Source organism: Salvelinus fontinalis, chromosome 13 (assembly GCF_029448725.1).
Source record: "Salvelinus fontinalis isolate EN_2023a chromosome 13, ASM2944872v1, whole genome shotgun sequence".
Taxonomy (NCBI): domain Eukaryota; kingdom Metazoa; phylum Chordata; class Actinopteri; order Salmoniformes; family Salmonidae; genus Salvelinus; species Salvelinus fontinalis.
Window position 1 is genome coordinate 11,291,175 of NC_074677.1, and position 23,086 is coordinate 11,314,260.

The 23,086-nt window shown below is 44.2% G+C and overlaps 1 protein-coding gene across 3 annotated transcripts in view; it reads left to right on the forward strand.

Moving 5' to 3' along the window:
• The first annotated feature begins 776 nt into the window (after window positions 1-776).
• LOC129868066 (galactosylgalactosylxylosylprotein 3-beta-glucuronosyltransferase 1-like) overlaps window positions 777-23,086 on the forward strand; it is a 58,928-nt gene continuing 36,618 nt past the window's right edge. For 2 of the 3 annotated variants that reach the window (XM_055941658.1, XM_055941659.1), the window contains exon 1: window positions 778-1,193. The gene's annotated coding sequence lies outside the window, so the exon portion shown is untranslated. Of the gene's footprint in view, window positions 1,194-23,086 lie in introns of all 3 variants that reach the window. The other variant, XM_055941660.1, reaches the window with a different exon arrangement.

Consider the following 23,086-nt stretch of genomic DNA (forward strand, 5'->3'; position numbering starts at 1 on the left):
AGGGACTGAGAGACTGAAAAACAGCTTCTATCTCAAGGCCATCAGACTGTTAAACAGCCACCACTAACATTGAGTGGCTGCTGCCAACATACTGACTCAACTCCAGCCCACTTTAATAATGGAAATTGATGGAAATGTATCACTAGCCACTTTAAACAATGCCACTTAATATAATGTATATTTATATACTGTACTCTATATCATCTACTGCATCTTGCCATCTTTATGTAATACATGTATCACTAGCCACTTTAAACTATGCCACTTTTATGTTTACATACCCTACATTACTCATCTCATATGTATATACTGTACTCGATACCATCTACTGCATCTTGCCTATGCCGTTCTGTACCATCACTCATTCATATATCTTTATGTACATATTCTTTATCCCTTTACACTTGTGTGTATAAGGTAGTAGTTGTGGAATTGATAGGTTAGATTACTCGTTGGTTATTACTGCAGTCGGAACTAGAAGCACAAGCATTTCGCTACACTCACATTAACATCTGCTAACCATGTGTATGTGACGAATAAAATTTGATTTGATACTCTGTCAGTCCCATATAATCACACTCACAAATGTCTCACTCCAAGCTGTCTGCCTCTCTCTCTCTCTCTGCCAGATTCAGCTAATCACCAGCACAAAGAGAGAGGGAGAGACACAGAGAGGGGGAGAGACGGGGAGAGACACAGAGATGGGGAGAGACACAGAGAGGGTGAGAGACACAGAGGGGGAGAGACACAGAGGGGGAGAGACAGCGGGCGAGAGACGGAGAGCGGGCGAGAGACGGAGAGAGCTGAGAGAGAGCTGCGAGAGCAAGCTAGAAAGGAAGAGAGCTAAGAGAGGGGAAAAGAGAGTAAGCAAGAGAGTGCGTACTGTATACTACAGGATGCGCTACCTTATCTATTCCCTGTCTGTATGCGTGTGAACCGGAGCAAGGAGTGAGCATTGGGAGTATTTTCTGCTTCTCCTTTCAGTCAGGTGTATTTCGGTGTTGAACATTTCAATAGGAACGTCAGCTACAGTGTTGGCATGAAATGAAATGTAAAAAGGCTTTGAGTCTGTCTGTCTTGGAGGTGGAACAGAGCTTGGAAACAAAGGAGAGCGAACTGGATTTCATGGACTGAATTGGATTCTACGCAGCAAGGGTAACGCTGTCAGACTGGAGTGACAATTAAGACTTAAGGTATGTTCTAATCGTCTCTCTTTCTTCAATGATGCCTCCTTTGTCCAAGTCCTTTATCACTTGGAGATGCTAGTGGTTAATCTATTCAGTCTTTCAGTCTTGTGTTCATTGAAGGGAGTGAGCTATAGCGTGTTGTCTCACAGTGAAGAGGGACACAACCATGTACAGGTGCTGAACTCCTCCATGTCTTCTGTGTTATTTTGTTGGGTTAGGGTTAGTTGAAGACAAAAATATTATGTGTCATGGGTCTACAGTTAGCATCCTGAGTGTGTCATGTTCTAATCAGAAGAAACTATTTCCCTACTGAAAATGTATTTTTTTTTCTCTCTAAATATTGTGTTTCTTTGTAATAACACTGTGCTTCAGCAAACACATTTAGAGCTAAACTTGTTTAAGATGCATTTTCAGTTTCAGCAAGTTTATTGCAAATAGATAGAAAATATAGATTTTGTGTTTTTAACAAACTCAGCAAAAAAAAGAAATGTCCCTTTTTTCAGGGCCGTGTCTTTCAAAGACAATTCGTAAAAATCCAAATAACTTCAAAGATCTTCATTTTAAAGTGTTTAAACACTGTTTCCCAAACAATTAATGAACATGCACCTGTGGAACTGTCTTTAAGACACTAACAGCTTACAGACTGTAGGCAATTAAGGTCACAGTAATGAAAACTTAGGACACTAATGAGGCCTTTCTACTGACTCTGAAAAACAACAAAAGAAAGATGCCCAGGGTCCCTACTCATCTGCGTGAACGTGCCTTAGGCATTCTGCAAGGAGGCATGAGGCCTGCAGATGTGGCCAGGGCAATAAATTGCAATGTCCGTACTGTGAGACGCCTACGACAGCGCTACAGGACGGATAGCTGATCGTCCTCGCAATGGCAGACCACGTGTAACAACACCTGCACAGGATTGGTACATCCGAACATCACAAGATGTTGCGACAACATGCAAGATGGAGACAACAACTGCCCGAGTTACACCAGGAATGCACAATCCCTCCATCAGTGCTCAGACTGTCCGCAAAAGACTGAGAGAGGCTGGACTGAGGGCTTGTAGGCCTGTTGTAAGTACTGTCCATGAGGAGGAGATGCACTGCAGTACTTAGGCAGATCCTCACCAGACATCACCGGCAACAACGTCGCCTATGGGCACAAACCCACCGTCGCTGGACCAGACAGGACTGGCAAAAAGTGCTCTTCACTGACTAGGGGTGGTTTTGTCTCACCACGGGTGATGGTCAGATTCGCGTTTATCGTCGAAGGAATGAGCGTTACACCTTGGCCTGTACTCTGGAGCGGGATCGATTTGGAGGTGGAGGGTCTATCATGGTCTGCGGCGGTGTGTCACAGCATCATCGGACTGAGCTTGTTGTCATTGCAGGCAATCTCAACGCTGTGCGTTACAGAGAAGACATCCTCCTCCCTCACGTGGTACCCTTCCTGCAGGCTAATCCTGACATAACCCTCCAGCATGACAATGCCACCAGCTATACTGCTCGTTCCGTGCGTCATTTCCTGCAAGACAGGAATGTCAGTATTCTGCCGTGGCCAGCGACGAGCCCGGATCTCAATCGCATTGAGCACGTCTGGGACCTGTTGGATCGGAGGGTGAGGGCTAGGGCCGTTCCCCCCAGAAATGTCTGGGAACTTGCAGGTGCCTTGGTGGAAGAGTGGGGTAACATCTCACAGCAAGAACTGGCAAATCTGGAGCAGTCCATGAGGAGGAGATGCACTGCAGTACTTAATGCAGCTGGTGGCCACACCAGATACTGACTGTTACTTTTGATTTGACCCATTTCTGTTAGTCACATGTCTGTGGAACTTGTTTAGTTTATGTCTCAGTTGTTGAATCCTGTTGTGTTCATACAAATATTTACATGTTAAGTTTGCTGAAAAGAAATGCAGTTGACAGTGAGAGGATAATTATTTTTTTGCTGAGTTTATTAGAATTAATCTTATGAAAGTATTTTTGTACAAAACTGTACCTACATTGTAGGATAGATTTGAAACAATATCAGCCTTCATTAAACCTGATTACATGTTACTTTGATCAATATACAGAGATCTTGGATTAATGAGTTGTAGTAGCTGTGTAGACTGTAGTCATCATAACGTATTTGCTTTGCTTAGGGGTAATTAATCATGTTGTTCTCGGTTATCTTGACATTCTAATCTGTAAATCTACCCCAGGGAATGAATCTAAAGTTATTACCAGAGCTAACGCGCTCTCATCAAGAGTTTACAGCTAGCAATGCTTGGTGACTACTGGACAACAACCCCCTATAGTCAATTACTAGCATAATAAAAAAATCCCCATTATAAAATCTGTCTGTTTAAGCGAGAGATATATGCATCTTTTTTTTTTCAATCCACCAACTCCGCCGAAGTCAGCCTTCCGCATCTGCGATGGAAGGTGGCAGAGCTACAGTGGAGTTTGTCAGACTAGGAGACATCCCAAAAATCTGTCTTCTCACAAAAACATTTGTAGCGTCCGAATGGTTTAGGGTACAAACTAATATGGACCCACCATCGAAAGGTGAGGTAGCCCGGTACCAGTTTAAAAAATGTATTGAATTTTATATGAAAGTACATTAGTTTTTAAAAAAGTGCTAAATATGAATAGTACCAGTCAAAGTTCGGACACAACTACTTATTCAAGGGTTTTTCTTTATTTGTCCTATTTTCTACATTGTAGAATAATAGTGAAGACATGAAAACTATGCAATAACACATGGAATCATGTAGTAACCAAAAAAGTGTTAAACAAATCAAAGTATATTTTATATTTGAGATTCTTCCAAGTAGCCATCCTTTGCCTTGATGACAGCTTTGCACACTCTTGGCATTCTCTCAACCAGCTTCACTTGGAATGCTTTTCCAACAGTCTTGAAGGAGTTCCCACATATGCTGAACACTTGTTGGCTGCTTTTCCTTCACTCTGCAGTCCAACTCATCCCAAACCATCTCAATTGGGTTGAGTTTGGGTGATTGTGGAGGCCAGGTCATCTGATGCAGCACTTCATCACTCTCCTTCTTGGTCAAATATCTCTTACACAGCCTGGAAGTGTGTTGAGTCATTGTCCTGATGAAACAAAAATGATAGTCCCACTAAAAGCAATCCAGATGGATGGCGTTTCAGTGCAGAATGCTGTGGTAGCCATGCTGGTTAAGTGTATCTTGAATTCTAAATACATCGCTGAAAGTGTCACCAGCAAAGCACCCCCACACCATCACACCTCCTCCTCCAAGCTTCACGGTGGGAACCACACATGCAGAGATCATCCGTTCACCTACTCCTTGTCTCACAAAGACACAGCAGTTGGAACCAAAAATCTCAAATTTGGACTCATCAGACCAAAGGACAGACTTCCACCAGTCTAATGTCCGTTGCTCATGTTTCTTGGCCCAAGCAAGTCTCTTATTATTATTGGTGTCCTTTAGTAGTGGTTTCTTCGCAGCAATTTGACCATGAAGGCCTGAATCACGCAGTCTTCTCTGAACAGATGTTGAGATGTGTCTGTTACTTGAACTGTGTGAAGCATTTATTTGTGCTGCAATCTGAGGTGCAGTTAACTCTAATGAACTTATCCTCTGCAGCAGAGGTAACTCTGGGTCTTCCTTTCCAATGGCGGTCCTCATGAGAGTCAGTTTCATCATAGCGCTTGATGTTTTTTGCAACTGCACTTGAAGAAACATTCAAAGTTCTTTAAATTTTCCGCATTGACTAACCTTCATGTCTTAAAGTAATGATGGACTGTCGTTTCTCTTTGCTTATTTGAGCTGTTCTTGTCATAATTTGGACTTGGTCGTTTACCAAATAGGGCCATCTTCTGTATACCACCCGTAACTTTTCACAACTATACGGATTGGCTCAAACGCATTAAGAGGGAAAGAAATTCCACAAATTAACTTTGAACAGGGCACACCGGTTAATGTAAATGCTTTCCAGGTGACTACCTCATGAAGCTGGTTGAGAGCATGACAAGAGTGTGCAAAGCTTTCATCAAGGCAAGTGGTGGCTACTTTGAAGAATTTAAAATATAAATTATATTTTGATTTGTTTAACTTTTTTGGTTACTACATGATTCCATATGTGTTTTTTCATATGTTAGCTTAGTAGAAACCCAGCCCGGGCCCTTAGACCTTACTAACTGACTATCAGTTGATTTAAGTTCCTAACTTCTGATGGAACGGAATTATGTTTTTCCTTCCCCAGTCAATTTGAAACTTTCTGTGGATCTTTGTTAAGATGGATGAACATTATTTAAACCGAGCATCCATTTTTGTAAGGAACATCATAAGCCCTACAATCCTACATGCAAACGGAATGGTCTTTCTTATTCAGGTGTTCCAGCAGCAGTTATCAGAATTTTGTCTTAGTGTCAATCTTCTGTAAACTCTGCCTACTACACTCTTAGTAAAACAGTTGCTAAGTAGAACCATATTGGGTTCTTCAGCTTGTCTCCATAGGGAAACCCTTTTTGGTGCTAGGTAGAACACTTTGCAGGTTGAACCTTTTTTATAGTCACTTTTTTAGTAAATAAGAATATATGTTTCTGAACAATTCTACATTAAAGTGGATGCTACCATGATTAGAGGTAATCATAAATTAATTGTAAATTAATTACGAGTTAGAAAGTTAGCGGCACAAAGATCATACCCGTGTTACCAATAACAGGGATAGTAACATTGGGGGTATGATATGTATGCCTCTGTAACTTTCTCACTCATCATTATTCACTCATCATTCATGATTATCCATAATCATGGTAGCAATAACAAATAAAATTAAAAAGCTTATTCAGATTCAGAAGGGATCTATGTAGAACCCTTCTTGCCTTCCAAAGAATCATCAAAGACCACTTTCTATCAAAAACGGTTCTTAGGATGAAAAAGCCTCTAGGTAGAACCTTTTGCCTGTCAAAGAACGCTCGTCTTACAAAAAGGGTTCTTCAGATGAAAACGGTTCTTGGTAGAAATCTATCCCTCCGCAAGAATCTCCATTGAAAGTGCTTTTTAGTCCAGGACTAAGCTTAATCTGTGTCCAGGAAACCTCCCCATAGTGTTTTTGTCATAGGCCTACCTAATGTATAGGCCAACATGCCATTGCACCAACGCTGGAGGGGTCTTAGAGTAATAGACTTGATAATGATATGCATTATCTGGTGTTCATTTGAAATGTCAGCAAAAAGCAAAGCCAACAGATAATACATCATAAAGGGCTATTGGTAATGTAGCCGCAGGTAGTCCCTTTTAAATCAACATAATTTACTGACAGCCAGCACAGTCACATTAAGATCATCAGATATGCGCATATGCAAACAGCTATGATCTAATATTTAGATATGCATTGACCTTAATCAGAGCCGAGGTTTGATGAACAGATAAAAACTCTAGTCTTTCCCACAAACACATGTTCCTATATCTCCTCGTGCAAAAACTGTATTTTAATGGAAGGTAAAATACTTTTGGAGGATAAGAAACTAGAACTTGGTTACGCTATTGCTTTAGATTAGAAGCATCATGGACTTTTCAAACTCTTCTCTCCAGGCTATTGTAAGCCTACTGTACAATGAGCTATTGATGTGTGTTCAAAACAAGTGCTTTTGATTCTGTTCTACTGAGGTAGTGCTGCCTGAAGTTCAAAGCCATCTTTCTGAGGAGGATCAGAGAGGTATCTCCAGCCTTAAGCAGAGGGAATTCTGCATAAGCAATACACAGAGCAAGGGTTATGCTTAGCTACTTTTGTCATACTACCACAGTAGCAGGAAGACTCTTAAATCTCTCTCTTTCTCTCACTCTCACTCTCACCATATTTCTCGCTGTGTAGTTTTTCATAGCAAAAACACAAATGGAATCCAACTGCATGAATCTATATTTAATTTGTGTTATCTACGTTAACCTGCCTTAAAATCACTGAGCAAATCTATAAGAAGTGACTACTATAAAGAAGAAAGTAAGGAAGCTATCCTTATTTTGTCCTTCTCTCTTGTATTTGTTTTATTTTCCCAGTTAAAACACATTAAGTCTAGTCTTGGATTTAAACACACTAACCAGTTATCCTTCAATGTCAGAAAGAAACATTCAACTGCAGGGGCTTCTGAACCCAATTTGATCCCCTGTTAGAGACTGACACGTTCCATGCTATGTTTACATTTATAGGAACTCTCCTGTGACTGGAATCTCTACACAGCAAGAGAGAGTAGGCAAGAGAGGCAGTACTGCATGCTATGGATTAAAAACATGGGCTATGAAATGTCTACATACTCTTTATGTATTAGGGTTTTGTTGCCTACAGTAAACTGTACATGCTGTAGGTATGTAATCATTCATCTCATATCACTAATCTCATCACGTCCATGGTGAGACTCCTTGTGTAAGATCTCATTTACTTGATTGTGTGTGACATGGGTTTGTCTCCTTCTTTCACACATTTCACTCATATTCTGTCTCATATTCAGGTTCTGAGGCATAGGATAGAAGATGCAACGCTAGTGATCTTTGATGGATTGTTCCACATTAATTAACTTATCTGTGTGTACAGTGCCTTCAGAAAGTATTCAGACCTCTTCACTTTTCCACATTTTGTTAATGTTACAGCCTTATTCTAAAATTTATTAAATAAAATAAAGAATCCTCAGTAATCTACAACACACAATACCCCATAATGACAAAGTGAAAACAGGTTTAGAAATGTTGGCAAATGTATTAAAAATTAAAAACAGAAATACCTTATTTATATAAATATTTAGACCCTTTGCTATGATACTCAAAATTGAGCTCAGGTGCATCCTGTTTCCATTAATCATCCTTGAAACATTTCTACAACTTGATTGGACTCCACCTGTGGTAAATTCAATTGATTGGACATGATTTGGAAAGGCAAACACCTGTCTATATAAGGTCCCAAAATTGACAGTGCATGTCAGAGCAAAAACAAAACCATGAACTCGAAGGAATTGTCTGTGGATCTCCGAGACAGGTTTGTGTTGAGGAACAGATCTGAGGAAGCGTACCAAAAAAATCTGCAGCATTGAAAGTCCCCAAGAAAACTGGCCTCCATCAGTCTGAAATGGAAGAAGTTTGGAACCACCAAGACTCTTCCCAGAGCTGGCCGCCTGGCCAAACTAAGCAATCAGTGCAGAAGGGCCTTGGTCAGGGAGATGACCAAGAACCCAATGGTCACTCTAACAGAAATCTAGTTTCTCTGTGGCGATGGGAGAACCTTCCAGAAGGACAACCATCTCTGCAGCACTCCACCAATCAAGCCTTTATGATAGAGTGGCCATAATGAAGCCACTCCTTACGATAGCCTGCTTGGAGTTTGCCAAAAGGCACCTAAAGACTCTCAGACCTTGAGAAACAAGATTCTCTGGTCAGATGAAACCAAGATCTTTGGCCTGAATGCCAAGCGTTACATCTGGAGGAAACCTGGCACCATCCCTACGGTGAAGCATGGTGGTGGCAGCATCATGCTGTGGGGGTGTTTTTCAGTGGTAGGGACTGGGAGACTAGTCAGGATCGAGGCACAGATGTACAGAGCAAAGTACAGAGAGATTCTTGATGAAAACCTGTTCCAGAGCGCTCAGGACCTCAGACTGGGGCGAAGGTTCACCTTCCCCGATTGCTCAGTTTGGCCAGGCTCTACGGACAGTTCCTTCGACCTCTTGGCTTGGTTTTTGCTCTGTCAACTGTGGGACCTTTTAAATAGACAAGTGTGTGCCTTTCCAAATCATGTCTAATCAATTGAATTTACCACAGGCGGACTCCAATCAGGTTGCAGAAACATCTCAAGGATGATCAACAGAAACAGGATGCACCTGAGCTCAATTTCGAGTCTCATAGCAAAGGGTTTGAATACTTATGTAAATAAGGTGTTTTTGTTTTTTATTCTATATAAATTTGCGTTTTTTTTAACTGGTTTTTGGTCATTAAGGGGTATTGTGTGTAGATTGCTGAGGATTTTAAAATAAATAAATTTTTGAATAAGGCTGTAACGTAACAAAATGTGGAAAGTCAAGGGGTCTGAATACTTTCTGAAGGCACTGTAAATTACATGTCAAACTTATTCCACAGAGGGCCAAGTGTCTGCAGGTTTCCGTTCCTCCTTTGTACTTGTTTGATGAATTAAGGCAACTAATTAGTAAAATACTCCCCTCACCTGGTTTTCTAAGCCTTAACTGAAAGCAAATACATGGAATGAGTTTGACACTCCTGATATAAATCAACAGTCAGAACCTTGACAGGTATGGGGTGGCAGATAGCCTAGTGGTAAGAGTGTTGCACTAGTAACCAAAAGGTTGCAAGATCAAATCCCTGAGCTGACAAGGTAAAAATCTGTTGCTCTACCCCTGAACAAGGCAGTTAATCCACTGTTCCTAGGCTGTGATTGAAAATAAGAATTGTTTCTTAACTGACTTGCCTAGTTAAATGAAAGGTGCATAGAGGTGTGGTTTGGAGCTTTGCTTCTCTTTTGAAAGAAGGGGAGAGAAAGGAACAGAGACGCTCTTTTACTTTGACTCCGACTTTGAGGTCAAAGATTTGATGTTTTCATTGAAAATGTAGCTTTCGAAACTCTCCGACAGCTCAATTACAGAGTTGAAAATCCATATCTAATAATATCTCCCATGATGAACTCAAATTGTACTGAGATAATTAAATTCCCTGCGTTTATTTAATGTTTTAGTGACTAGTTCAATAATACACTATGATATGATTAGAAATGCATGATATCTGCCATAAACTCATGGTATTACACACCAGTGCAATATTACACCATTGTGGAGGTGAGGTGAGGTGAGCTGTCATACTGATCAAGCTTGACAAGAATCAAATGTCTATGTGCTGTCATCTTCCTGCCTGGGTTTGCTGGCTCCTTTGTATGCTCCAAACCAAGTTAAACATGACTGATTTAAGTAATATTGCACACACTTCCCTATCGATTTCAGGGGTATGTCAAGGCTGCACTGTTTTTGACTTATTCAGTCAGAATCCATCTGCACAGGTGGTTATGTTTGTGAGCATCGGTGAAACACCGCCAGTCCGCCACGCTGTTCTGCTCATGAGAAAGAAAATGTTTACTCAGGATGATTGTTTGTGCTATCTAGCTGCAGCCCTTTGCAGCTCCACCAAGAATGTGGAAAATTTGTAGAATTAAAACAAGATATTTTCTCAACTCTGTATAATTATTGTATTTTTTGGTCTCGGAATTGTGTTTATTTTACTTTGGAAATTCCTGTTCAATGACCTGTCCTGAGTCTGAAATGTACTATTTTGTTTTGTCTGTTATGAAGTGAAATAAGTAGGAGAGCGTGATTAAAAATGATGCTAAACTGGTCCAGCTCGGTATTCTACACGTTTAGTTTTTTCCTTATTTATCAAGCAGTAATAGTAGCAGTAAGAGTAAGAATAATAGTAGCAGTAAGAGTAAGAATAATAGTAGCAGTAAGAATAATAGTAGCAGTAAGAGTAAGAATAATAGTAGCAGTAAGAGTAAGAATAATAGTAGCAGTAACATTAATAGTACAAACGGACATTATCACAGTTTTTGGAGTGGGTATAGGATTCAATGGTGATTGGCAGGGGAAATTGTTGTCTCCTGAATTGATCCTTTATTGTCACACACCGGAAGAATTACTCCAATCTTTTACGTTCAGTAATACGTTACAAAGTATATGACACTTTGCATATACATTCCTTGAAGGAATATTGCACCATTTACCCAGGAGGAAGTGAAAGTAAGTCTAGGAAATGGATTTCCCTAGCCACCGTGCTTCTAAATCTGCATTCCTTGCTGTTTGGGGTTTTAGGCTGGGTTTCTGTACAGCACTTTGAGATATCAGCTGATGTAAGAAGGGCTATATAAATACATTTGATTTGATTTCTGTTTCAATTACTAGTTAACAAATAACTCGTGCCAATAGCAACACAATATCAGCCTTCACAATCATATGGGACTTAAATATAGCCCCGCCCCTCATATGTTTAAATGAACCAGACTCCTCACTATATTTCACCATAAAGAAGTTATTATATGATTACACCCATGGAACATTTTCTCGCCCTCGTATTCAGTCATAGAACATGTTGTGTAATCCATCAAAATAACCGATACATTAATCAATCAATCAAATGAATTTATAAAGCCCTTTTTATATCGATGACTCAAAGTGCTATACAGACACCCAGCCTAAAACCCCAAACAGCAAGCAATGCAGATTTAGAAGCACGGTGGCTAGGGAAAAACTCCCTAGAAAGGCAGGAACCTAGGAAGAAACCTAGAGAGGAACCAGGCTCTGAGGGGTGGCCAGTCCTCTTCTGGTTGTGCCGGGTGGCGATTATAACAGAACATGGCCAAGATGTTCAAACGTTCATAGATGACCAGCAGGGTCAAATAATAATAACCACAGTGGTTGTAGAGGGTGCAACAGGTCAACACTTCAGGAGTAAATGTCAGTTGACTTTTCATAGCCAATCATTCAGAGTTAGACATGTCCGGTAGAGCGAGAGAGTTGAAAACAGCAGGTCCGGAACAAGGTAGCACATCCGGTGAACAGGTCAGGATTCCATAGCCGCAGGAAGAAGAGTTGAAACTGGAGCAGCAGTACGACCAGGTGGACTGGTGACAGCAAGGAGTCATCAGGCCAGGTAGTCCTGAGGCATGGTCCTAGGGCTCAGGTCCTCCGAGAGAAGAGAAGGAGAGAGAGAGAATTAGAGGGAGCATACTTAAATTCACACATGACACCGGATAAGACAGGAGAAATACTCCAGATATAACAGACTGACCCTAGCCCCCGACACATAAACTATTGCAGTATAATTACTGGAGGCTGAGACAGGAGGGGTCGGGAGACACTGTGGCCCCGTCCGACGATACCTCCGGACAGGGCCAACCAGACAGGATATAACCCCACCAACTTTGCCAAAGCACAGCCCCCACACCACGAGAGGGATATCTTCAACCAGAAACGTACTACCCTGATACAAGGCCGAGTATAGCCCCACAAAGATCTCACCCATGGCACGAACCAGAGGGGGGTGCCAACCCGGACAAGAAGATCACGTCAGAGACTCAACCCACTCAAGTGACACACCCCTCCTAGGGACGGCATGGAAGAGCACCAGTAAGCCAGTGACTCAGCCCCTGTAATAGGGTTAGAGGCAGAGAATCCCAGGGCAGGGAGGGGAACTGGCCAGGCAGCGACAGCAAGGGTGGTTTGTCGCTCCAGTGCCTTTCCGTTCACCTTCACACCCCTGGGCCAGACTACACTCAATCATAGGACCTACTGAAGAGATGAGTCTTCAATAAAGACTTAAAGGTCGAGACCGAGTCTGCGTCTCTCACATGGATAGGCAGACTATTCCATAAAAATGGAGCTCTATAGGAGAAAGCCCTGCCTCCAGCTGTTTGCTTAGAAATTCTAGGGACAATAAGAGGGCCTGCGTCTTGTAACAGTAGCGTACGTGTAGGTATGTACGGCAGGACCAACTCGGAAAGATAGGTAGGAGCAAGCCAATGTAATGCTTTGTAGGTTAGCAGTAAAACCTTGAAATCAGCCCTAACCTTAACAGGAAGCTAGTGTAGAAAGGCTAGCACTGGGGTAATATGATCACATTTTTTGGGTTCTATTCAAGATTCTAGCAGCCGTGTTTAGCACTAACTGAAGTTTATTTAGTGCTTTATCCGGGTAGCCGGAAAGTAAAGCATTGCAGTAGTCTAATCTGGAAGTGACAAAAGCATGGATTCATTTTTCTGGATCATTTTTGTACAGAAAGTTTATGATTTTTGCAATGTTACGTAGATGGAAAAAAGCTGTCCTTGAAACATTCTTGATATGTTCGTCAAAAGAGAGATCAGGGTCCAGAGTAACGCAGAGGGGTGGTGTTGGAAGCAGGTGCAGGTGAAACGTTTTAATAAAACAACAAAACCAAGAACACGACAGTAACATAAGGCAGAACACCGATACACGAGCAATACCAACTGGGGAATGACCCTGGGAGAGTGACATATAAAGGGGAGGAAATGATGAAGGTAATGGAGTCCAGGTGTGAATCATAGGTGCACGTAATGATGAGTGCCAGGGTGTGTGTAATGATGAATCCCAGGACCGGTGGTTAGTACTCTGGCAACGTTGTACGCCGAAGGAGAGGAGCAGGAGCAGACGTGACAGTAACCCCCCTCTGATGTGCGGCTCCAGCCACAGTATGACGCTGACCAGGGGGATGACCCCGAGGACAAGGACGAGGAGTGGGTCGGTCCGGGCTGCGAAGGTGGGAATCACGGATGATGTTGGGGTCCAGAATGTCCTCCACCTGAACCCAACTCCGCTCCTCAGGGCCATACCCCTCCCAGTCTACCAGATACTGGAGCCGACCCCCATGACGTTGCGAGTCCAGTAGGGATTTAACAAAGTACGCCGGGCTCCCCTCGATGTCCAGGGGGGTGGAGGTGTGTCGTGGGGGACAGCATCAGCTAGGGGACCAGGAACCACCGGCCTGAGAAGGGAGATATGAAAAGAGGGTGAGATACGGTAGTGACTGGGTAATTGGAACCTGTATGTCACCTCATTGACCCTCTGGAGAACCTTGAACAGCCCCACAAACCGGGGACTCAGTTTCTCGCAGGGCAGGCGGAGTGGGAGGTTCCTGGTAGAGAGCCAGACGCAATCCCCAGGGTGGAACACAGGGGTCTCAATGTGGTGATGGTCTGCCTGCTCCTTCTGACGATGGACAGCGTGCTGGAGTCTCACGTGCGCATTGTTCCACACCTCCTCCGCACGCTTGAACTACTCATCTACCGCAGGAGCCGTGGTCTGGCCCGGGCTCCACAGGGCCAGGGCCGGCTGGAAACCCAACACACACTGGAAGGGGGTCAACCCAGTGGAGGAGTGACATAGATAGTTCTGGGCGTACTCTGCCCAAGGAAGGAAACGTGCCAACTCACCTGCCGGTCCTGACAGTGACTCCTCAGGATCCTCCCCAGCTCCTGATTCATCTCTCCACCTGCACGTTAGACTGAGGCTGATACCAGGATGTGAGACTAACCATGACCCCGAGCTTCTCCAAGAAGGCCCTCCATACTCGGGGTGTGAATTTGGGGGCTACGGTCCGAGACGATGTCTTCCGGAAGGCCATAATGCCGGAAGACCTCCTGCAAGAGTGCCTCAGTGATCTGGAGAGCAGTGGGAAGACCAGGAAGAGGGATTAAACAACATGACTTGGAAAATCTATCCACTACCACGGTGAAACCATCAGAAGGGGGAAGATCAGTAACAGAGTCAATGGATAGATGGGACCAAGGTTGCTGAGGCATGGGAAATGGCAGGAGCTTCCCTGCTGGAGCATTCCAGGGGGACTTGTTTTGAGCACACACGGAACAGGAGTTGACATACCGCGTAACATCCTGCACCAAGGTGGGCCACCAGTATTTCTCAGGGATGGAATGGATGGTGCGAGAAATACCTGGGTGTCCAGCAATGACAGCTGTGTGTGCCCAGGTCAGCAGTCGATCCCTTATCTTTGTGGGAACGTAGATGCGCACGGGAGGACAATTACGGGGTGCGGGCTCCCTCTCTAGGGCCTGGCGGATGTCCACCGCTACATCCAAAACCACTGGACCCTTGACCCGGGAGGACGGTATTATGGGTGCCCTCTGTATGGGCGATATGTCAGCGTGAAGTCGAACCTAGTGAAGAAGAGGGCCCACATGGCTTGGCGCGGATTCAGTCTCCTCACTGTCCATATGTACTCAAGGTTCCGATGGTCGGTGAGGGTGACAAATGGTTCCTTGGCACCCTCCAGCCAGTGTCTCCACTCCTCTAATGCCAACTTCACCACCAAGAGCTTTCTTATCGCCGACTTCGTAATTCCTCTCTGCGGGGGACAATTTCTTGGAGAAGAAAGCACAGGATACAATTTTAGTAGGTCCCACTGTCTTTGTGACAAAACTGCCCCTACACCCACCTCCGATGCGTCTACCTCAACCACAAAAGGTAGCGTGGGATCTGGGTTTTCTTAGCAAGGGGCGGAGGTGAAACGCCCCTTGAGAAGACGAAGGGCCTCGTCCGCTTCTGGAGACAGACCAAACCAACCTACGAGGCCCACCCTTGAGGAGGGAGGTGAGAGGGGCGGTGATGGCACTGAAGTTCCTGATGAAGCAGCGGTAAAAGTTGGTAAACCCCAAAAACCGTTGTAACCCCATGATGGTGGTTGCGACTGGCCATGACCTTACCGCATCTACCTTCTTCTCCTCCATCCTCACTCCCTGCGGGCTGATTTGGTAGCCCAGGAAGGAGACAGCCCTCTGGTGGAATTGGCACTTCTCCGCCTTGACGAACAGGGGATAAGCCAAGAGGCATTCCTTGACTGCTCGAACATGAGTGATGTGATCCTCCAGGTTAGTCGAGAAGATCAGGATGTCATCAATGTACACAATCACCTGAAGTCCGAGCATGTCCCTGAACACCTCGTTGACGAATGCCTGGAACACTGACAGAGCATTGGCTAAGCCAAAGGGAATAACCAAGTACTCGTAGTGACTAGACATCGTGCTGAATGCTGTCTTCCATTCATCCCCCTCGCGGATGCCAATGAGATTGTAGGCACTCCGCAGGTCCAGTTTGGTGAAGAACCGGGCCCCACAGAGCTGCTCGATGGAATCAGCGGGAAAGGGAAACCGATACTTCGTGGTGATGTCATTGAGTCCACAATAATCGATACAAGGGCGTAATCCTCCCTCCTTCTTGGCCACGAAGAACAAACCAGCCGATGCAGTGGACGTGGATCTGCGGATGAGGTGTAGCACAGGAAAACAGGTCAATGGCACAGTCCCAGGGGCAATGAGGAGTGAGACAGGTTGCGCAGGTCTTGGAGAATACCTCCCTTAGATCCTGATATTCCTCTGGGATGTTGGGCTGGAGGGCAAACACAGCACTCTCAACCGGCGTGGACCCACAGGGGACAGGAAAGCAGTTCTTCTGGCATTCAGCTGACCAGTCGGTGATTCTCATCCTCGACCATGAGATGTTAAGGTTATGGCGCTGAAGCCAAGGTAGGCCGAGGATGGTCTTGTGAACTGGTGCACTGGTGATGAAGAAGGGGATGTTTTCCTGGGGATTGGGCTCCACAGTGAGGGTGAGTGGTTGGGTGATGTGTGTGATGGTTGCGGATCCTAGAGGCCAACAGTCGAGGCCTTGAACCGGAAAAGAAGAGAAGAGCGGGTAGGTAGTAATATTGAGAGAGGAGGCAAGGGTCTGATCCATAAAGTTTCCTGTGGCGCCGGAATCCACTAAAGCTGTAGATACAGGGCATGAGGGACAGTCAGCCAGAGAGATTGGTACTAAAAATAGTCTAACAGGAAGAGCAGTAGATAGAATACTCATTCCTGGTCCAGGGGATGTAACATCCCTCTGCTCTAGAGGATCTCAGATTCTGAAGTAACGAACACAGCTGGCGCTTTTGCCCTCCCTGGCCACAGTACAGACAGCCCCAGCTGCATCCGTCTGCGTCATTCCGCCGCGGGAAGGCGTGTGACCCCTACCTCCATGGGTTCAGGCTCTGATCCCAAACACTCGCCGAAGGGGGGAGAGAAGGGATGTAGATGCCAACGCTCCGGGAGAAGGTTATCCAGATGGATGGCCATCACAATGAGTGCGTCCAGGGTGAGGTTGTCCTCTCGGCAGGCCAGTTCCGTCTGGACCTCCTCGCACAGACCTCTTCTAAATAATGTGCAGAGCGCCATCCACTGGAACCTGCTACTATTGTTTAGAGCCTGCAAGTAAGCATTTCATTGTAAGGTCTACACCTGTTGTATTCGGCACATGTGACAAATAAACTTTGATTTGATTTACTGTCTGAAAGGTGAGCGCATACTCAGCAGCCATCTGATTCCCCTGCTGTAGCTGAAGCAGACGCTCACCTCCCTCTCTGCCCTCCGCAGGATGATCGAAAATACATTTAAACAGAGCCATGAATCCCTCAAGACTCAAGCTCCTCCTCTCTCCCAGACGGCCATAGCACATTCCAATGCCCGCCCAGTCAGCAGAGAAATAACCGTGGCAACCTTAGACCTCTCAGTGGTGGGAGCGCCCATCTGATGTGCGAAATAGAAATAGAGGAGAAACCCACGGCATTTGGATGGTGTCCCGTCATATTTCTCCAGGAGGGATAGATGGCATCGCTGACCTGAGCGGGTTGCTGAATGGGCTGGTGTGCTGACTCATTGGGTAGACTGGCTCTAGAGTATCCTCTGCTGAGACATTGTAGACTGCGGAGAACCTTTTCCTTGGCCGTCCCCAGTTGAGCCAGATGATCATGGTGTTGACGAAGAAGGTCACCTTGTTCATTGATCATCTGGGAGATGTCCGGTTGTCCTGCTGCTTCCATATTTTGAGTTGGTATTCTGTAATGATGGGGTGGTGAGTCGGAAGCAGGTGAAACATTTTAATAAAATAACAAAACCAAGAACACAACACTAACATAAGGCAGAATAACGATACACAAGAGCAATACCAACTGGTGAGTGACCCTGGGAGAGTGACATATGAAAGGGAGGAAATTATGAAGGTAATGGAGTCCAGGTGTGAATCATAGGTGCGCGTAATGATGAATCCCAGGACCGGTGGTTATTACTCTGGCGACGTCGTACGCTGGAGGGGAGGAGCAGGAGCAGACGTGACAGACATCCCCAAGAGGTAAAATATACTGTGAAAACAATAGAGGTCCCAAAACAGAACCTTGACGAACACCGACATTTACCGTTGATTTGTCAGAGGACAAACCATCCACAGAGACAAACTGATATCTTTCCAACAGATAAGATCTAAACCAGGCTAGAACTTGTCCATGTAGACCAATTTGGGTTTCCAATCTCTCCAAAGGAATGTGGTGATCGATGGTATCAAAAGCAGCACTAAGGTCTAGGAGCACGAGGACAGATTCAGAGCCTTGGTATGACGCCATTGAAATGTAATTTACCACCTTTACCAGTCTCAGTGCTATGATGGGGTCTAAAACCAGACTGAAGTGTTTCATATACTTTGTTAGTCTTCAGGAAGGCAGTGAGTTGCTGCGCAACAGCTTTTTCTAAACAGAATTGAGAGGAATGAGAGTTAGAAATAGGCCGATAGTTTTTTATATTTTCTGGGTCAAGATTTGACTTTTTCAAAACAGGCTTTGTTATTGCCACTTTTAGTGAGTTTGGTGCACATCCGGTGGATAAGGATCCATATATTATGTCCAACATAGGAGGGCCAAGTACAGGAAGCAGCTCTTTCAGTAGTTTAGTTGGAATAGGGTCCAGTATGCAGCTTGAAGGTTTAGAGGCCAGGACTATTTTCATCAATCTGTCAAGAGATATAGTATTAAAAAACTTGAGTGTCTCCCTTGATCCTAGGTCCAGCCAGTGTTGTGCAGATTCAGGACAATTGAGCTTTGAAGAAATATGCAGATTTAAAGAGGAGTCCGTAATTTGCTGTCTAATGATCATAATCTTTTCGTCAAAGAAGTTAAGGAATTTATCACTGCTGAAGTGAAAGCCATCCTCTCTTGGGGAATGCTGCTTGTTAGTTAGCTTTGCAACAGTATCAAAAATAAATTTAGGATTGTTCTTATTCTCCTCAATTAAGTTGGAAAACTGCACGGTACTGTCTTTCCAAGCTAGTCGGAAGACTTTCAGTTTGGTATAGCGCCATTTCCGTTCCAATTTTCTGGAAGCTTGCTTCAGGGCTCGGGTATTTTCTGTATACCAGGGAGCTAGTTTGTTATGACAAATGTTTTTTGTTTTTAGGGCATCTTGAGTATTACGCAAGGTTAAATTAAGTTCCTCAGTTAGGTGGTTATCTGATTGTTGTACTCTGACGTCCTTGGGTAGGTGGAGGGAGTCTTGAAGGGCATCTAGGAATCTTTGGGTTGTCTGAGAATTTATAGCACAACTTTTGATGATCCTTGGATGGGGTCTGAGCAGATTATTTGTTGCGAATGCAAACGTAATAAAATGGTGGGTCGATAGTCCAGGATTATGAGGAAAAACATTTAGATCCACAACATTTACTCCACGGGACAAAACTAGGTCCAGAGTATGACTGTGGCAGTGAGTAGGTCCGGAGACAAGTTGGACAAAACCCACTGAGTTGATGATGGCTCTGAAAGCCTTTTGGAGTGGGCCTGTGGACTTTTCCATGTGAATATTAAAATCACCATAAATTCGAATATTATCTGCCATGAATACGAGGTCCGATAGGAACTCAGTGAGGAACGCTGTATACGTCCCAGGAGACCTGTAAACAGTAGCTATAAAAAGTGATTGAATAAGCTGCATAGATTTCTTGACTAGAAGCTCAAAAGACAGTCTTTTTTTTGTCAATTGAAATTTGGTATCGAATTGTTAGCAACACCTCCGCCTTTGCGGGATGCGCGGGGGATATGGTCATTAGTGTAACCAGGAGGAGAGGCCTCATTAAACACAGTAAATTCATCAGGCTTAAGCCATGTTTCAGTCAGGCCAATCACATCAAGATTATGATCAGTGATTAGTTAATTGACTATAACTGCCTTGGAAGTGAGGGATCTAACATTTAGTAGCCCTATTTTGAGATGTAAGATATTACAATCTCTTTCAATAATGACAGGAATAGAGGTCTTTATTCCAGTGAGATTGCTAAGGCGAGCACCGCCATGGTTTAGTTTTGCCCAACCTAGATCGAGGCACAGACACGGTCTCAATGGGGATAGCTGACCTGACTCCACAGACTGTGCTCGTGGCAGACTCCACTAAGCTGGCAGTCTCATTGTGGAGCTAGGGGAGTTAGAGCCCTGTTCATAGATAAGATGAGAGCGCCCCCCCCCCCCCCCCCCCCCCCCCCAGCTAGGATGGAGTCCGTCACTCCTCAGCAGGCCAGGCTTGGTCCTGTTTGTGGGTGACTCCCAGAAAGAGGGCCAATTATCTAAAAAATCTTTCTTTTGGGAGGGACAGAAAACAGTTTTCAACCAGCGATTGAGTTGTGAGATTCTGCTGTAGTGCTCATCACTCCCCCGTACTGGGAGGGGGCCAGAGACACTGCTGTAGAGCTCATCACTCCCCCGTACTGGGAGGGGGCCAGAGACTCTGCTGTAGTGCTCATCACTCCCCCTAACTGGGAGGGGCCAGAGACAATTACTTGATGCCGACACAACTTTAGCTGATTTACACGCTGAGGCTGTGTTGCGCTTGGTGACCTCTGACTGTTTCATCCTAACATCGTTGGTGCGACGTGGATAACAATATCCCTATACTCTCTACACTCACCAGTTTTAGCCTTAACCAGCACCATCTTTAGATTAGCCTTAACGTCGGTAGCCCTGCCCCCTGGTAAACAGCCTATGATCGCTGGATGATTCATTTTAAGTCTAATACTGCAGGTACTGGAGTCGCCAATGACTAGGGTGTTCAATTTGTCAGAGCTAATGGTGGGAGGCTTCAGCGTCTCAGACCCCATAACGGGTGGAGGAGAGACCAGAGAAGCCTTGGGCTCTGACTAATGTTAATGGGGAGAACCGGTTGAAAGTTTCTGTCGGCTGAATGAGCGACACCGGTTGAGCATTCCTGCAGCATTTCCTTCAAGAAGCCATTGTCCGGCTGCGGGGACTGTGCGAGGGGATTTATACTACTATCTGTACTTATTTGTGGCACAGACGCTGTTTCATCCTTTCCTACACTTAAATTACCCTTGCCTAACGATTGCATCTGAAGCTTGGCTTGCAGCACGGCTATCTTCACCATAAGGCGATCTTTCTCCTGTATATTATTGTAATGAGTACGATGGGAGACAGTGTGCTGGTTTCAAGCCCAGGGCGCAGCAGGTGTTTATTAGTACAGGACCACAGGAGGCGGCAGGTAGCTGGGTCCAGGGACAGGCAGAAGGTCTTACACAGAGACTCCAAAAAGGTAACAGTACAGGCAGGGCAAAGGCTAATAACGTAGTCCAGGAGATCAGGCAAGAGGTTGACGACAGGAAACTGATAGGCAAAAGTACTGACAGGGAATAGGCAAAAAGTGAGGAGTGAGGATGGCCAAAAACTACGATACATGGGAGGACTACTACTGAAATAAACAGCGCTCTGAATAGACAGTGTATCAAAACAAACAATACCTCACAATGATGGGGTGCAAAGAACTGAACTAAATAGTGTGTGAAAATGACATACAGGTGTGTGAACAGGTGATCAGAATTCAGGTGATTGGGATCTGGAGAGTGACCTGCATTCAGGGGATCCAAGTGTTTGAGAGTGTGAGTTGGAAGCAGACATTACAAATATGACTGCAATTAGAAGGCATAATGTTAATGTTTCTATTTAGCTTTGGCTGGTGGAGGTCCTGTAGAACCATGTCCAGATAAAGCATCCGGGGTGAAAAAGTTGAATGAAAAAAGTCAAGCAAGAGAAAATATAAAAATATTAAAAGGTAATTAAAAAGTCAAAACCATAAAGTTGTCAGGTAGCAAAGTAACGCTAGCAACAAAACGCACAGCAGCACGTAAACAAGTCCACAAGTTGTGACAGGAGTGATTCATGATAATAATAATACATTTAGTTTACCTTCCATTACATTATTTCAAAGTGCTATAAATCAACATAGTTTAAGGAGTGGTCTACAGGAAGGAACTTCTACAGATGTGTTTTGAGGTCAGATTTAAGAGCCCCTAGAGCCTGAGGTCCCTTGAGATGAACGTAGAGCAAGGTGCACTCCAGAGGTGAGGGGCTGGGAATAAAAAGTTTGAGTTATTTTTAAGCTGCACTTGAGATTTTTGTTAGCTGTGCTTGATTGAGCTTGCCTGGAGCAATGGAACAATGGAATAGTCCCAAAAGTAAAAACCCCACACCCATCGTTCACTCCAGGCATGTTCAATCAAACAGTCAAAGTATTTGAAAGAAAACAAATTGGCTACTATTTGAACCCAGGTGTGATCACAAATCAGACGTTACTTTTGAAACACAAAGAGAGAAGGAGCAGCAGGAGTTGGGAGCAGAGAGGAACACAACAAGCCGGTACCCAGAACCCCCACTCGTTGCCTGGAGCTGTGGTCCCTTTGTTGCCATAGCAACTGTCATTAAGTGTAATAGTGTGGTTTGTATTGGAGTCATAAGGGGGGTTTCAATCGACAAAGACAAGTCGGCTCCTTCGTCTGTCTGTGGCCTCTATCATTTCTTTGTCCCTCAATATACAGTGCTGTAATTAAGTACAGCAAGTTGGTATAAACATCCTCTGTGTCTGTGACTAAAACACTAACTCCTGAAGCATGATGTACAGAAAAAGGCACTTATTATTCATAAGTCAATGAAAAGGGCACATTCCTATCACGCCTCCAATAATAAGGACACCAGTTTGATTAATCATCACGTGGGTATAGTCATTGTGAGGTATTGTTTGTTTTGTGACACACTTCTAGTCGGAGCTCTGGTTTGCCCGTAATTTAATCCTCCCGTGTATGATAGTTTTTGCCTGCCTCACTAACGATGCCTCCAGGAGTCCCTCATGGATCGAGTATGGGTCCTTTTTTATTTTCCATTTATTTGCTCCCACTTGGTCATATTATTCATAGATATTATACATCTAAGAATATATACAGTGCCTTACAGTATTCACACCCCTTGACTTTTTCCACATTTTGTCTTTCAGCCTGAATTTAAAATGTATTAAATTGAGATTTTTTTGTTACTGGCCTACACACCCATAATGTCAAAGTGGAATTATGTTTTTTGAAATGTATTAAAAATGAAAAGCTGAAATGTCTTGAGTCCATAAGTATTCAGCCTCTTTATTATGGTAAGCCTAAATACGTTTGCTTAACAAGTAACATAAGTTGCATGGACTCACTCTGTGTGCAATAATAGAAACTGACAGTCACCAAAATAATGTT